Below are 12,863 nucleotides of genomic sequence, written 5' to 3' on the forward strand. Positions count from 1 at the left end.
ATGGTGGCCCGATTCTAACGCATCAGGTATTCTAGAATATGCATGTCCACGTAGTATATTGCCCAGCCACGCAGTATATTGCCCAGCCACGTAGTATATTGCCCAGCCACGTAGTATATTGCCCAGCTACGTAGTATATTGCCCAGTCACGTAGTATATTGCCCAGTCACGTAGTATATTGCCCAGCTACGTAGTATATTGCCCAGTGACGTAGTATATTGCACGGCGTAGTATATTGCCCAGTGACGTAGTATATTGCCCAGTCACGTAGTATATTGCCCAGTGACGTAGTATATTGCCCAACTACGTAGTATATTGCCCAGTTACGTAGTATATTGCACAGCATAGTATATTGCCCAGTGACGTAGTATATTGCACAGCCACGTAGTATATTGCTGAGCCACGTAGTATATTGCCCAGTGACGTAGTATATTGCCCAGTGACGTAGTATACAGCACAGAGCCACGTAGTATATTGCCCAGCCACATAGTATATTGCCCAGTGACGTAGTATATTGCCCAACTACGTAGTATATTGCCCAGTCACGTAGTATATTGCCCAGTGACGTAGTATATTGCCCAACTACGTAGTATATTGCCCAGTGACGTAGTATATTGCACGGCATAGTATATTGCCCAGTGACGTAGTATATTGCACAGCCACGTAGTATATTGCTGAGCCACGTAGTATATTGCCCAGTGACGTAGTATATTGCCCAGTGACGTAGTATACAGCACAGAGCCACGTAGTATATTGCCCAGCCACATAGTATATTGCCCAGTCACGTAGTATATTGCCCAGCCACATAGTACATTGCCCAGCCACGTAGTATATTGCCCAGCTACGTAGTATATTGCCCAGCCACATAGTATATTGCCCAGTGATGTAGTATACAGCACAGAGCCACGTAGTATATTGCCCAGCCACGTAGTATATTGCCCAGTCACGTAGTATATTGCCCAGCTACGTAGTATATTGTCCAGGGACGTAGTATATTGCACGGCGTAGTATATTGCCCAGTGACGTAGTATATTGCCCAGTCACGTAGTATATTGCCCAGTGACGTAGTATATTGCCCAGCTACGTAGTATATTGCCCAGTGACGTAGTATATTGCATGGCCACGTAGTATATTGCCCAGTGACGTAGTATATTGCCCAGTGACGTAGTATACAGCACAGAGCCACGTAGTATATTGCCCAGTCACGTAGTATATTGCCCAGTGACGTAGTATATTGCCCAGCTACGTAGTATATTGCCCAGTGACGTAGTATATTGCACGGCGTAGTATATTGCCCAGTGACGTAGTATATTGCCCAGCCACGTAGTATATTGCTGAGCCACGTAGTATATTGCCCAGTGACGTAGTATATTGCCCAGTGACGTAGTATACAGCACAGAGCCACGTAGTATATTGCCCAGTCACGTAGTATATTGCCCAGTGACGTAGTATATTGCCCAGCTACGTAGTATATTGCCCAGTGACGTAGTATATTGCACGGCGTAGTATATTGCCCAGCCACATAGTATATTGCTGAGCCACGTAGTATATTGCCCAGTGACGTAGTATAATGCCCAGTGACGTAGTATACAGCACAGAGCCACGTAGTATATTGCCCAGCCACGTAGTATATTGCCCAGTCACATAGTATATTGCCCAGTTACATAGTATATTGCCCAGTGACGTAGTATATTGCACAGCGACATAGTATGTTGCCCAGTGACGTAGTATATTGCCCAGTGACGTAGTATACAGCACAGAGCCACGTAGTATATTGCCCAGTCACGTAGTATATTGCCCAGTCACGTAGTATATCGCCCAGTGATGTAGTATACAGCACAGAGCCACGTAGTATATTGCCCAGCCACGTAGTATATTGCACAGTGACGTAGTATATTGCCCAGCTACATAGTATATTGCCCAGTCACGTAGTATATTGCCCAGCCGTGTATGTAACAGGTTAAAAAATAAAAAATAAACATACTCACCTTCGGATCCGAGGGCCCCTTGTAGTTGTAACATACTCACCTTCGGATCTGAGGGCTCCTTGTAGCGCGTGGCTGCAGCCATCTTCCGTTCCCAGGATGCATTGCGAAATTACCCAGATGACTTAGCGGTCTCGCGAGGCCGCTAAGTCTTCTGGGTAATTTTGCAATGCATCGGCGGGAACAGAAGATGATGGCCGGCTCTGCGGACAACGGAGGGTGAGTATAGCAGGTTTTTTTATTATTATTATTTTTAACATTAGATTTTTTACTATTGATGCCGCACAGGCCACCACAACATTGCTATAAAATGCCATGAGAGGCGATCAAAATATTGTATCTACACCAATGTCGTATCAATAAAAACTTCAGCTTAAGGTGCCAGATCCTAGAAAATGAAAACGTTACGGGTCTGGGAAAATGGCGACACAAGAAAAGTTGGGATTTGTTTTCCAAATTTGTTAATTTTTTTCACCTCTTAAATCGGGGGGTGAGGAGTCTTTTTTCTGCTAAGGGCCATTTGGATATTTACACCATCACTCGGGGGCCATACAAAATTATCAACTTAAAATTTATCCTACTATATTTGGTCAAACCTTTCATTAACTTACCCCTAATGTGATGGCTGGAGCTGTTTCTCTTTGAGGTGCCTGTGATGTTAGGTGGTATTTATGATGTTGCTACTCTGCTTTTCCAGATTTGTCCGTCTGGAGCATAGTTGACTGTGCAATGAATTTTGGAAGAACTCGCAGCAATCTTTTTTTAATACTTAAGTTAAATAAAAGCTTATGCATGTTTGGTATCTGCGTAATTGTACTGACCTGAATAATCATATTGCTAAGTCAGTTTAACCGTATAGTGAACATACTGTATATAACGTATATAAAAAAAACCTCAAAAAACAATTGGGAAATTGCACTTTTTTTTGCAATTCCAACGCACTTGGTAATTTTTTCCCGCTTTCATTTGCATCACAAGATGAAGGAAATTTTACTTTATCAATGTAGATTTGGCTGGAATTGAAATCGGACGCCATGCCGCGTTTGGAGAGCCCTTGATGTGCCTAAACATTGAAACCCCCCACAAGTGACCCCATTTTGGAAACTAGACCCCGCAAGGAACTTATCTAGATATTTGGTGAGCACTTTGAACCCCCAAGTGCTTCACAGAAGTTTATTACGCAGAGCCGTGAAAATAAAAAATAATTTTTAATTCCTCAAAAATTATGTTTTAGCAAGCATTTTTTTATTTTTGTCAGGGTAACCGGAGAAATTGGACCCTAATAGTTGTTGCCCAGTTTGTCCTGAGTATGCTGGTACCCCATATGTGGGGGCAAACCACTGTTTGGGTGCACGTCGGGGCTCGGAAGGGAGGGAGCACCATTTGACTTTTTGAACGCAAGATTGGCTGGAATCAATGGTGGTGCCATGTTGCGTTTGCAGACCCCTGATGTGCCTAAACAGTGGAAACCCCTCAATTCTAACTCCAACACTAACCCCAACACACCCCTAACCCTAATCCCAACTCTAGCCATAACCCTAATCACAACCCTAACCCCAACACACCCCTAACCATAACCCTAACCCCAACACACCCCTAACCCTAATCCCAACCCTAACCCTTATCCTAATCCCAACCCTAACCACAACCCCAACACACCCCTAACCATAACCCTAACCACAAGCCTAATCTTAACATTATTTCCAACCCTAGCCCTAATTCCAACCCTAACTCTAATTCCAACCCTAACCCTAAGGCTATGTGGCCACATTGCGGATTCGTGTGAGATTTTTCCGCACCATTTTTGAAAAATCCGCAGATAAAAGGCACTGCGTTTTACCTGCGGATTTACCACAGATTTCCAGTGTTTTTTGTGCGGATTTCACCTGCGGATTCCTGTTGAGGAACAGGTGTAAAGCGCTGCGGAATCCGCACAAAGAATTGACATGCTGCGGAAAATATAACACAGCGTTTCCGCGCGGTATTTTCCGCACCATGGGCACAACGGATTTGGTTTTCCATAGGATTACATGGTACTGTAAACCTGATGGAAAACTGCTACAAATCCGCAGTGGCCAATCCGCGGCGGATCCGCAGCCAAATCTGCACCGTGTGCACATAGCCTAATTCTAACCCTAACCCTAGTTCTAACCCTAGTTCTAACCCTAATTCTAACCCTAGCCCTAACCCTAACCCTAGTGTAAGGATTTGGACTGTACATCTGTTCCTGTCTGCTGTAGCCCTCAGTTCGGTTACTTTTGCCCTTACCTAAGATGGAGTCACTGGCCTCACGGGGGCCATCTTGCTTCCTGTCAGACTTTCCTTGTTCCTGTCTGTGGTGTATATAAGGGAGCTCTGTATATTACTCATTGCTTGAGTATCTTGTTCCTGGACTTGTGATCAAGCTGGAAGAACTGCTATCTTGCTGGTTTCTTCATTACCTTGGGATACCCCATCTGTCTCCGGATCTACATCTCTTCATCGTAAGACTTGTTTCCCTGGATCTGCTCTGCACCCCTCTCTGCTGCTGGACTGTTCCCTGCTAGGAGGCCTGGCCTTGTCTCCAGGTCTCTGGATCTGACATACTTGGACTTCCACGGTCTGTACACGTGCTTACTGCTTATCCAGCTCTGTCTGCTACTAACTTGCTGTGTCATAGCTGTTTACCTGCATACCATCATAAATATTATTGAACTTTTAAACTGTTGGTCTTCTTTTCTGACCCATGATACTGATCTCCACTGCACTTAGCACTAAGTTTATAACACCTAGCCCTAACCCTAGTTCTAACCCTATCCCCAGTGGAAAAATAAAAGTAAATATATTTTCTTTATTTTATTATTGTCCCTACCTATGGGGGTGATAAAGGGGGAAGGGGGGGCATTTACTATTTTTTTTTATTTTGATCACTGTGATAGGTTTTATAACAATGATCAAAATGTACCTGGAATGAATCTGCCAGCCGGCATATTCGGCAGGCGCACTGCGCATGCGCCCGCCATTTTGGAAAATGGCGGCGCCCATGGAGAAGATGGACGGACACCGGGAGGCTCGGTAAATATGAGGGGGTGGGATCGGAGCATGGGGAGGTGGATCGGAGCACGGGGGGCGGACAGGAGGATGGGGGAGCAGACAGGAGCGGACCACAGTACGGGACAGAACAGAGGACTGGGCAGGAGATCGGTGGTGGTGGCGGGGGGCAGATCAGGGTTTCTAGTCATGGCTGATGATATTGCAGCATCGGCCTGGCTGGATTGTAATATTTCACCACTTTTCACAGGTGAAATATTACAAATTGCTCTTATTGGCTGTTGAAAGTGAAACAGCCAATCAGAGCGATCATAGCCACGTGGGGGGGGGGACAAAGCGACCCCCCCCGGGCTGAAGTACTACTCCCCCTGTCCCTGCAGATCGGGTGAAATTGGAGTTGACCCTTTCACCCAATCTGCAGGGACGCGATCCCTCCATGACGCCACGTAGGCGTCACAGGTCGGATTGGCACTAACTTTCATGACGCCTACGTGGCGTCACAGGTCGGGAAGGGGTTAACATCCCTGGCTTAAAGGGTTATTCTCATCATGATAAAGGGTTACAGTTGCAAAGAGGTTGTAAAAAACAAACAACTTGGCAATTTTACTTTGGAATAAAAATCCTCTTCATTCTCAATAACAGACCTCCACTGCAATCGGTGGCAATCGGGAAGGGGTTAACTTCCCTGGCTTAAAGGGTTATTCTCATCATGATAAAGGGTTACAGTTGCAAAGAGGTTGTAAAAAACAAACAACTTGGCAATTTTACTTTGGAATAAAAATCCTCTTCATTCTCAAGAACAGACCTCCACTGCAATCGTTGGCTAGTATCTTTGACTTGGAGTGCAGTGCTTACAAGCTCTTTGCTATTGACGCTATAGCGCACTATTGTAGGAGATTTTCTAATCTAAAACCACAGTATTCCGGTTAAATTGCTATGTTGGCAGTTTGCGATAAATAAGTGGATTTTAGATTGCAGTTTGGGCACTCGGTCTCTAAAATGTTCACCATCAGTGGTATAGTACATAACACTCAGTACACAGATTAGTATATGGCTCATATATCACAGACCTGGGCAAAATGTGGAAATCGGACCGGGCTATCTGTGATAACAAAACACCCAGAAACACAGGTCCGCAGGTCGCAATATACAGCTGACCTGCATCCAGATGTCATCGGGGGCTCTATGAGGGCTCCTGCTCTATATAGGGGGCTCTGCGAGGGCACATATTGTATATAGGGAGAGCTGTGTGGGGGCTCTCCCTGTAGTACGTCTTTTACATGATACTGTTGTATGGAATAATGCAGTCTACTACACTATGCCATACTTTTATTTGCAGTATACTATCAGATACCAGACACATTATGTAATCTATATATATAATTGTCTAAGAGTTACTTCCGTCTTTCAGTCGGCAACTTCCGTAACGGAAATCCCGCGTCGCTGATTGGTCTCGACAGCTGCCTGTCATGGCTACCGTGACCAATCAGCGATGGGCACAGTCCGATTAGTCCCTCCCCTACTCCCCTGCAGTCAGTGCCTGGCGCCCGCTCTGTAATCCCCTCCAGTCACCGCTCACACAGGGTTAATGCCAGCGGTAACGGGCCGTGGGTACCGCACTCCGTTACCGCTGCTATTAACCCTGTGTGTCCCCAACTTTTTTACTATTGATGCTGCCTATTCAGCATCAATAGTAAAAAGATGTAATGTTAAAAATAATAACAAAACAAAAAACCTGCTATTCTCACCTTCCGTAGTCCGACAATGCGCTCGCGCCGGCCGCCACTGGTATAACTTGTCCCACCAAAAGCAAGTCCTCATATGGCTTTACTGACTGAAAAATAAAGAAGTTATGCCTCTTGGAAGAAGGGGAGGAAAACGAAAATTTTTAAAAATGTAAAATGGTCTCTGGGTGAAGGGATTACAGAGGTTGACTGCCTTGGATAATAGTTTTTGAGTTTCTTTGGAAGAGTCCCTCGATGACAGATTGATCACGGAGTCTATTGCTACTGCGACCCTTAGCTATCAGCAGTAATCTGTGTGGATACCCACTATTAAGTGTTCAGTACCCCAGCAGCATCATTACAGGGCAAATAAGGCATCACTCAGTTTCCCGTGTAATCAATAAATGTAGACGAGCAGTTCAGAGTCCACCAGATTCTGGATTATTAAAGACATGGTTATGAGACTTTTGGCAAATAGTGTTTAAACTGCATTTCTATTTAATTTGTAACAAGTTGTTTTGCAAATGCCACCTAATGTATTAATCTGAATAAACGTCATTTTAATATAGGACCTTAGGCAGTCAGCATGCCTCAAGTCAAAATGTAGGCTATGGTAATTTCAATTGCATGAGAGCTGCCTATAGGGTACTCCATCCCACTGGGTATAATATGTTTCACCGTTAGTTTACATAATTTTTACGTACAAATACCACTTTGGAATACTTGTAGAGTCATAAATGTCAGCTATTCTTAGCAGAATTCTCCAATATTGACTATTTGGAATATGTGAAGTTCAGCAAATGGTAGAAATAAGATTATAAGGCTTTGCCAGAATTTGAGGTGCTCTTTGGTAAACATTAGGAATGAGTGGACCCATGGAAGGTCGGGTTCTGGTGCTGGGGTGATCTCTTAAGGTGAGATCTTAGTGATTGCATGCCCCTGACCTGATAAATATGAGCCAAGTGCATGCATAAAAGAAAGACGACGGACGCAGGGTCAGATGTGCGCTCCTCTCTCGGCAAGAGCTGGTCCAGAACTGAACTTTATTAGTATAAACAAAAGATCATGTAGCAGACAGGAAGATGGCGCTGCACAGCTTCTGAGCAGCCATCATGTCAGTCTGTAATAGGTCCATGGTAGGTCTGTTCCATATATGGTCTTCAGTGTATCCACCTCACATTCCAAGAATTCCAGGACTTAGTTCCAGGATGTAGACGCCATCTTGCCACACCACTTATATTTCTAGCTTATGTAAGGTTAATAATTGATTTCATTAGCCATTCTCTCCTTCTCGCTGGCACCCAACCCGAACTTTAGTCCAAAGTTCGGAACGGGTAACAGAATTGTACCCAACCCGAACCCCACTGGAAACAATGGAGATCCAAACTTTGGATCTGGAAAAAATTCTCTCTCTTCTCCCTGAATTTCCAACTTTGCAACAGACTTCCAGAATGATCTATTTCAAATGTTTATTTCTGTTAATGTTGATGATTATAGTTTAGAGCCAATGCAAACCCTACAATCTTTGATGATATTCTAAATTAGTGAGAAGCACTTGTAGCTTATATCCTGGGACATATGAACAGGAAAAGTAAAAGCAATGTGTCGCTAGGTTTTTGTCACCTAATGTGAGAGAAGCATAATGTAGAGACAGACTCCCTGATCCCAGCGATGTGTCACTTACTCAGCTGCTTACTGAAATGTTGTTAAAATCACCCTTTTATTAGGAGAGTAACACTAGAGGACTAGTATACCTACTGCCATCTAGTCCTCCATATTCATGAGGTCTGCATAACTCCGCGCCATCACTGATTGACAGCTTTCTGCCTATGCACAGTGTACACATAAGGGCTCATGCAGACGACTGTATATTCGGTCTGACTGCAATTGTGCAAAACATCGGATACCATTCTATGGGTCATGTACATGTGAGATTATTTCTTTGGACTGAGTCTGTCCATGGAAAAAAAAACGCAGCATACTGTACATGATTAGTATCTGTAAATTTGATCATGTTGGGCCATGCAAGACAGTGAATCCATAAAAAAAAACAACCCGCTGTACTCAGATGACATCTAAGTGGAAAACGAATTTGGAGTGACAAGATGGAGAAGATGGAGAAGTTTTTTGTCCGTCTTCTCCACATTTGAGAATATCGTATCACAGTATGATCAGATTGTAAATAGCATAATCGGGCCAATTTTCTTGAATGAGAGAAAAGACGGTTGTGTGACCCTAGATTCGCTGCCAATGAGTGTTGTAAATGGGATTATACACAGCTCAGCATTCAAAGAACAGTTAGATCTGCATTAGATAAAACAGTAGCCCAGTAAGTGACAAATCACTGGAGTCATGGTCTTTGCCCTATAGTATGCTGCTTTCAAATGAGGTTGAAAAATCCTGGTGACAGATTTCCTTTAAATCTGGGCTCAAATGGCCGTAGTAAAACTGAAGCCAGTAGTGATGAGCGAGTGTACTCGTTGCTCGGGTGGTCTCCGAGTGTTGGTAAGTGCTCTGAGATTTAGTTTTTGTTGACACAGCTGCATGATTTATGGCTGCTGGACAGGCTGAGTATATGTGGGGGTTGCCTGGTTGCTAGGGAAGAATCCCCACATGTATTCAAGCTGTCTAACAGCCGTAAATCATGCAGCTGTGGCGGAAAAAACTATTTCTCCGAGCACTCACAAATACTTGGAGGACCCCGAGCGTGCTCTGGAAAACCCGAGCAACAAGTATACTCGCTCATCACTAGAAGCCAGTCATGTCCGCAAATAGCAGACACATCAGCACTTCTGGATTTATCATCCACTCCTGGTTTTGGCTTATAAATACTAAAGTTGAAAAAAACTCACCAAATGCTCAATGTGTGCACGTGGCTCCACATCCCTTAATATGGCTTCTGTAAGTTTTGCTTAGGCCACTACACTTAGTAGGTCCCAGAGACACCGTGTCTTTCACACTTTAATTCCTATTCAGGGTACTGAGCTTAAACAGGGCCTATTGGGTTTCATCCAAGGATTAGCTGTTGGCCAAGGATAGTGTGTGACGTGCCAGGTCAGAAGCAGAGGGAGCCGAGTGAGAACAGGATCTAAAGTCAGGCACAAGGTCAGGAGGAAGCCAAGGTCAATGGTAGGAGGACAGAATCAGAGACCGAATCGTACGGCAGACAGGAAGTCAAAAGAGTCCAAAATCCGCCAAGCAATCTCTATAGAAAAAGTAGTAGTAGTTTGGGTCACACTGAAGGCTTTAGTGACTTTAAGAACCTGTGCACACCTTGCGGATTTGTCACAGATTTGTCGTATTTTTTTGTGCACAGATTTGTCAAAAAATCTGAAAGGTTTCCTGATGCCAGCACAGTGAATGACAATACTGAAGTTTCATAGACACGTTGCTTATTTATGACTAGCAGATTTTGTGCAGAATTAAAGCTGCTGCATGTCAATTCTTTTAGGGTATGTGGACACGATCAGTAATTGGCAGCGCTTTGGACGCAGCACATGTCCGCTATGTCCAAAGCGCAGCTGGCTATTGAACCCAGGTGAATCCACATGTGTTCATTGAATCATATTGAAGATATATTGTACGGGTGACATTTATCTTGCCAAGTCTCGCGTCTCCGCAAGATAAATAGACATGCTGCGGTCTGGAAAGACGCACCACATGTCCGTCTCCGCAGGTAAGCTATACACTATACTATAACATCTGGATGCTGCTCGTTCGATGCAATTATTGATCTTGTGCACATACCCTCACCGTTTTTGCGGCAGATTTCGCTAATACTAATGAGTGGGGAAAAATCTGCACCAAAATTGAATATAAAAAGCTTAATAAACTATGCAAAATTAGCGCATTTTATGCTGTATTTTTCCGGTCAAGATATGCAGAAATGGTGCTGAAAATTCTGAACCAAAAACGTAACATGTGCACATATCCTTACCCTTCCCACGACAGGCAATTTTCATTTTTGCTCCTTTGTCTTTCCTCTCCTTCTTCCAAGAGCCATAACTATTTTCCAAGCGACACAACCATACGAGGGCTTGTATTCTGGAAGGACTATTTGTAGTTTATAGGATGGAAGTGCCGAGGTAATCCTTCCCTCTTTCACCATTCAGTTTACCGTGGAATAAATTGAATAACAAGAAGGAAAGTACCAAATTGGGTTTAATGGGTTAAAAATTCATCCATTATTTTGGGGGGTTTGTGTTTATGGCATTCAGTATACAGTAAAAAAAATTGCCAAGCTAGTATGGTTTTTCATTTATCTATAAAAAAAAATGTCAGAAAGTAAAATTTCACTCGTGTTACCATTTTCTGAGACCCATACCTTTTTTTTAATTTTTTTGACAATGGGGCTGTGTGTGGTTTTGTTTTTACTGTTTTCAATTGTATCATTTTGGAGGGTATACAATGTTTTGATTGCATTTTAACACATCTTTGGGTGAAGGTGCAACTGCTGAAATACAGCAGTTTTTATTTTTTTTCCTGCTATGTTTACCATATGGATTAAGTATTTTTTATATACACACATGGTCAAAATTGTTGGTACCCCTCGTTTAATGACAGAAAAAACCACAATGGTCACAGAAATACCTTGAATCTGACAAAAGTAATCTAATATATAATTGCCTAGAATACTACTTCCTGCAATTTGTGCCAACTTCCGTGGCTTTGTCCGGAGCTAATGTCCGGAGCTAATGTCCGGAGCTAATGTCCGGAGCTAATGTCCGGAGATAAGTGACGTCAACAGTGTCCAGTGTCTGATTGGCTGCCGCCTGCTGCGAGCGACCAATCAGAAATGTGCCGTACTGTGACACACTCCGCCCGCCATTTTGGTGTGATTTTTGAATTTTTACCTCACAGCAAGTTTCTACTGCGTGGAGGCGGGCCCAGTGACGTTGCTCTTCAAGCTCCTGCCGAATTTTGTCAAAAAAATGATAATACAATTTACCAAAACTATATATATTTAGTTGTGAAGTGGTTCAGTGACATTTTCACACCAATTTTGAACTTTTGTTTGGTGTTTTCTCCATATACTGCCTATTATTTTTGTTCTTTCTTACTATTATTTATTAATTGTATTATTCTTACATTTGAATAAATAAAGTATATATGGATTCTAGACTCCCGATTCTTTAGAATCGGGCTGCCATCTAGTAATATATAAAAGATCTATGAAAATGAACAAATGAAATTCAGACATTGCTTTTCAACCATGTTTCCACAGAATAAAAAAAAACAAAAACTCATGAAATAGACCTGGAGAGAAATAATGGTACCCTTAACTTCATATTTTGTTGCACAACCTTTTGAGGCAATCACTGCAATCAAACGATTCCTGTAACTGTCAATGAGACTTCCGCACCTCTCGACAGGTATTTTGGCCCACTCCTCAAGAGCAAACTGCTCCAGTTGTCTCGTGTTTGAAGGTTGCCTTTTCCAGACGGCTTGTTTCAGCTCTTTCCAAAGATGCTCAATAGGATTTAGGTCGGGGCTCATAAAAGGCCACTTCAGAATAGTCCAATGTTTTCCTCTTAGCCATTCTTGTTTTAAGCTGTGTGTTTTGGGTCATTATCCTGTTGCCAAACCCATGACCTTCGACTGAGACCAAGCTTTTGACACTGGGCAGCACATTTTTCTCTAGAATCCCTTGATAGTCTTGAGATTTCATAGTACCCTGCACAGATTCTAGACACCCTGTGCCAGATGCAGCAAGGGAGCCACAGAACATAACAGAGCCTCCTCCATGCTTCACAGTAGGGACACTGTTCTTTTCTTGATATGCTTCATTTTTCCATCTGTAAACATATAGCTGATATGACTTGCCAAAAAGTTCCATTTTTATCTCATCTGTCCATAGGATATTCTTCCAGAAGCTTTGTGGCTTGTCAACATGTAGTTTGTCAAATTCCAGTCTGGCTTTTTTATGATTTTTTCAACAATGGTGTCCTCCTTGGTCATCTCCCATGAAGTTCACTTTGGCTCATACAACAACGGATGGTGCGATCTGACACTGATGTTCCTTGAGCTTGAAGTTCACCTTTAATCTGTTTAAAAGTTTTTCTGGGCATTTTTGTCACCATTCGTATTATCCGTCTCTTTGATTTGTCATCAATTTTCCTCCTGC

The 12,863-nt window shown here is 43.1% G+C and overlaps 1 protein-coding gene across 11 annotated transcripts in view; it reads left to right on the plus strand.

The window, feature by feature from the left end:
• Positions 1 to 12,863, plus strand: part of PPFIA2 (PTPRF interacting protein alpha 2) — a 570,637-nt gene that overhangs the window by 367,731 nt on the left and 190,043 nt on the right. The gene's annotated exons all lie outside the window — the stretch shown is intronic.

This window comes from Ranitomeya imitator, chromosome 4 (genome assembly GCF_032444005.1).
Source record: "Ranitomeya imitator isolate aRanImi1 chromosome 4, aRanImi1.pri, whole genome shotgun sequence".
In the NCBI taxonomy this organism is placed as follows: domain Eukaryota; kingdom Metazoa; phylum Chordata; class Amphibia; order Anura; family Dendrobatidae; genus Ranitomeya; species Ranitomeya imitator.